Below are 5,011 nucleotides of genomic sequence, written 5' to 3'. Positions count from 1 at the left end.
ACCCTCCTGCGCCTGCGCGAGAGCGGGGCGCGGGAGAGAGGGACAGCGCATGCGCAGCCTCCTGGCGCCTGGCCGGCCATGTGCTGTCTTGGGAACTGCCTCTCTGTGTCTCTAGTGAGGGCTTCTCCTCCGGTGAGGGCTTCTCCACACCTCCGTTTGTTATCTTCTCCCTCCTGGGGTGTTTTTCATATGTACATCCACTGCAAAGCAGCTAGAATCTCTGAGGAAAAGCCCGTCTTTCACCTGCTGTCTTCTCAAAGAATAATTTTGGCCACAAACATACTGAAAAAGGTGAGTAGCTGAGTCATTGACTCATGAGAAACGTAAGTAGCTAAAGAAGGAAATTAAATTGAGAGAATATTTAGCGACACACTGGAATGACTTTTTGATTGACCGGCTGAGGTGAGTTTAGCTTTCAGGTTATTCCTGGCATCAGCTCTCTATTACGTGTGGGCTAAAGCAGTGTTTTAGTTAAAACAGTGTTTATGAAGAGACACATAAAGAAGTTGGAGAAGGCAATGGTGACCCACTCCAGTATTCTTGTCTGGGGAATCCCATGGACAGAGGAGCCTGGCAGACTACAGTCCATGGGGTCGCAAGAGTTGGACATGACTGAGCGACTAACCACCACCACGTAAAGAAGTAGGAGGTACCAGCTCGAAAATAGAGAAGTTCTGGAAAGGTGGATGAGGAAGTGGAAAGAAAAAGAGCAGTCATCTTGAATTAACTGACAAGTACAAATAACCTTGTTAAGCAACCATTAGGACTTACAGAGGCATTAAAATACCTGGAGAGCAGATGGCCTGCAACTCCTGAATGTTATGACTGTGATATAATCCAGGAAAGTTTATCTTGGCATTTTGGAAGTTAAAATTCAGGTTTGGGGTATAAATATTTACTGAAAGATACAGCCAGTGAGCAAAACATTCAGAAAGAGAAACTGACTTTTCTTTTACACAGAAATTGCCTAAGTGCCACTAGTACTCTTTGCCAAACCTCAAAAGGTATGTCTTAAAGGTGCTAAGATCTTTTATGATTATTGTAAAGCCTGAAAATGGATTATAAACTCAGTAACTTTGCCTTTAGCCCCATGGCCAGCTTTCTTACATTGTGACTCTAAAGTCTCCTCATTCAAAAGAAAAACATATTGCAGGCTTTCCCAAAACTTTTACATTTTCCTTTGGTCGATATGTCATTTAGGGTATTTTCAGTTCAGTTCAGTCGCCTAGTCATGTCCGACTCTTTTCGACCCCACGTCAGGCCTCCTTGTCCATCACTAACTCCCGGAGTCCACCCACACCCATGTCCATTGAGTCGGTGATGCCATCCAACAATCTCATGCTCTGTCGTCCCCTTCTCCTCCTGCCCTCAATCTTTCCCAGCAGCAGAGTCTTTTCAAATGAGTCAGCTCTTTGCATCAGGTGGCCAAAGTATTGGAGTTTCAGCTTCAACATCAGTCCTTTCAATGAACAGCCAGGACTGATGTCCTTTAGGATGGACTGGTTGGATCTCCTTGCAGTCCAAGGGACTCTCAAGAGTCTTCTCCAACACCACAGTTCAGAAGCATCAATTTTTCGGTGCTCAGCTTTCTTTATAGTCCAACTCTCACATCCATACATGACCACTGGAAAAACCATGGCCTTGACTAGATGGACCTTTGTTGACAAAGTAATGTCTCTGCTTTTTAATATGCTGTCTAGGTAGGTCATAACTTTCCTTCCAAGGAGTAAGCGTCTTAATTTCATGGCTGCAATCACCATCTGCAGTGATTTTGGAGCCCCCCAAAATAAAGTCAGCCACTGTTTCCACTGTTTGCCCATCTATTTGCCATGAAGTGATGGGACCAGATGCCATGATCTTCGTTTTCTGAATGTTGAGCTTTTTAAGCCAACTTTTTCCTCTTTCACTTTCAGCAAGAGGCTCTTTAGTTCCTCTTCACTTTCTGCCATAAGGGTGGTGTCATCTGCATATCTGAAGTTACTGATGTTTCTCCCAGCAATTTTGATTCCAAGCTTGTGCTTCTTCCATCCCAGTGTTTCTCATGATGTACTCTGCATATAAGTTAAATAAGCAGGGTGACAATGTACACCCTTGACGTACTCTTTTTCCTATTTGGAACCAGTCTGTTGGTCCATGTTCAGTTCTAACTGTTGCTTCCTGACTTGCATATAGATTTCTCAAGAGGCAGGTCAGGTGGTGTGGTATTCCCATCTCTTTCAGAATTTTCCACAGTTTGTTGTGATCCACATAGTCAAAGGCTTTGGCATAGTCAATAAAGGAGAAATAGCTGTTTTTCTGGAACTCTTGCTTTTTCAATGATCCAGCAGATGTCGGCAATTTGATCTCTGGTTCTTCTGCCTTTTCTAAAACCAGCTTGAACATCTGGAAGTTCACAGTTCACTGAAGCCTGGCTTGGAGAATTTCAAGCATCACTTTACTAGCGTGTGAGATGAGTGCAATTGTGCGGTAGTTTGAGTATTCTTTGGCACTACCTTTCTTTGGGATTGGAATGAAAACTGATCTTTTCCAGTCCTGTGGCCACTGCTGAGTTTTCCAAATTTGCTGACATATTGAGTGCAGTACTTTCACAGCATCATCTTTCAGAATTTGAAATAGCTCAACTGGAACTCCATCATCTCCACTAGCTTTGTTTGTAGTGATGCTTCCTAAGGCCCACTTGACTTCACATTCCAGGACGTCTGGCTCTAGGTGAGTGATCACACCATTGTGATTATCTGACTGGTGATAGAAGCAAGGTTTGATGCTGTAAAGAGCAATATTGCATAGGAACCTGGAATGTTAGGTCCATGAATCAAAGCAAATTGGATGTGGTCAAACGGAGGATGACAAGAGTGAACATCGACATTCTAGGAATCAGTGAACTAAGATGGACTGGAATGGATGAATTTAACTCCGACGACCATTATGTCTACTACTGTGGGCAGGAATCCCTTAGAAGAAATGGAATAGCCATCATTGTCAACGAAAGAGTCTGAAATGCAGTACTTGGATGCAATCTCAAAAACGACAGAATGATCTCTATTCGTTTCCAAGGAAAACCATTCAATACCATGGTAGTCCAAGTCTATGCCCCGACCAGTAACTCAGAAGAAGCTGAAGTTGAACAGTTCTATGAAGACCTACAAGACCTTCTAGAACTAACACCTAAAAAAGATGTCCTTTTCATTATAGGGGACTGGAATGCAAAAGTAGGAAGTCAAGAAACACCTGGAGTAACAGGCCTTGGAGTACAGAATGAAGCAGGGCAAAAGCTAATAGAGTTTTGCCAAGAAAATGCACTGATCATAACAAACACCCTCTTCCAACAACACAAGAGAAGACTCTACACATGGACATCACCAGATGGTCAACACCGAAATCAGATTGATTATATTCTTTGCAGCCAAAGATGGAGAAGCTCTGTACAGTCAGCAAAAACAAGACTGGGAGTGGACTATGGCTCAGATCATGAACTCCTTATTGCCAGATTCAGACTGAAATTGAGGAAAGTGGAGAAAACCACTAGACCATTCAGGTATGACCTAAATCAAATCCCTTATGACTGTACAGTGGAAGTGAGAAATAGATTTAAGGGACTAGATCTGATAGACAGAGTACCTGATGAACTATGGATGGAGGTTTGTGAAATTGTACAGGAGACATGAATCAACACCATCCCCAAGAAAAAGAAATGCAGAAAAGCAAAATGGCTGTCTGAGGAAGCCTTACAAATAGCTGTGAAAAGAAGGGAAGTGAAAAGCAAAGAAGAAAAGGAAAGATATACCCATTTGAATACAGAGTTCCAAAGAATAGCAAGGAGAGATAAGAAAGTCTTCCTCAGTGATCAATGCAAAGAAATAGAGGAAAACAATAGAATGGGAAAGACTAAAGATCTCTTCAAGAAAATTAAAGATTCCAAGGGAACATTTTATGCAAAGATGAGGGTATTTTATTCTTATGTAATGAGGCACTTTGTTTTCTAACATTTGTATTTTCTTTTGCACTTTACCTGTTGTGAGAAGAGAGGGTTCTGACAACACTAAGCATTCAGTTCAGTTCAGTCGCTCAGTCGTGTCCGACTCTTTGCGACCCCATGAATCGCAGCACACCAGGCCTCCCTGTCCATCACCAACTCCCAGAGTTCACTCAGACTCACGTCCATCGAGTCAGTGATTCCATCCAGCCATCTCATTCTCTGTCGTCCCCTTCTCCTCCTGCCCCCAATCCCTCCCAGCATCAGTCTTTTCTAATGAGTCAACTCTTTGCATGAGGTGGCCAAAATACTGGAGTTTGAGCTTTAGCATCGTTCCTTCCAAAGAAATCCCAGGGCTGATCTCTTTCAGAATGGACTGGTTGGATCTCCTTGCAGTCCAAGGGACTCTCAAGAGTCTTCTCCAACACCACAGTTCAAAAGCATCAATTCTTCAGCACTCAGCCTTCTTCACAGTCCAACTCTTACATCCATACGTGACCACAGGAAAAACCATAGCCTTGACTAGACGGACCTTTGTTGGCAAAATAATGTCTCTGCTTTTGAATATGCTATCTAGGTTGGTCACAACTTTTCTTCCAAGGAGTAAGCGTCTTTTAGTTTCATGGCTGCAATCACCATCTACAGTGATTTTGGAGCCCCAAAAAATAAAGTCTGACACTGTTTCCACTGTTTCCCCATCTATTTGCCATGAAGTGATGGGACCAGAAGCCATGATCTTAGTTTTCTGAATGTTGAGCTTTTTAAGCCAACTTTTTCACTCTCCACTTTCACTTTCATCAAGAGGCTTTTTAGTTCCTCTTCACTTTCTGCCATAAGGGTGGTATCATCTGCATATCTGAGGTTATTGATATTTCTCCCGGCAATCTTGATTCCAGCTTGTGCTTCTTCCAGTCCAGCGTTTCTCATGGTGTACTCTGCATATAAGTTAAATAAGCAGGGTGACAATATACAGCCTTGACGTACTCCTTTTCCTATTTGGAACCAGTCTGTTGTTCCATGTCCAGTTCTAACTGTTGC

This window comes from Bos indicus, chromosome 15 (assembly GCF_029378745.1).
Source record: "Bos indicus isolate NIAB-ARS_2022 breed Sahiwal x Tharparkar chromosome 15, NIAB-ARS_B.indTharparkar_mat_pri_1.0, whole genome shotgun sequence".
Taxonomy (NCBI): domain Eukaryota; kingdom Metazoa; phylum Chordata; class Mammalia; order Artiodactyla; family Bovidae; genus Bos; species Bos indicus.
This window is presented reverse-complemented; position numbering follows the sequence as displayed.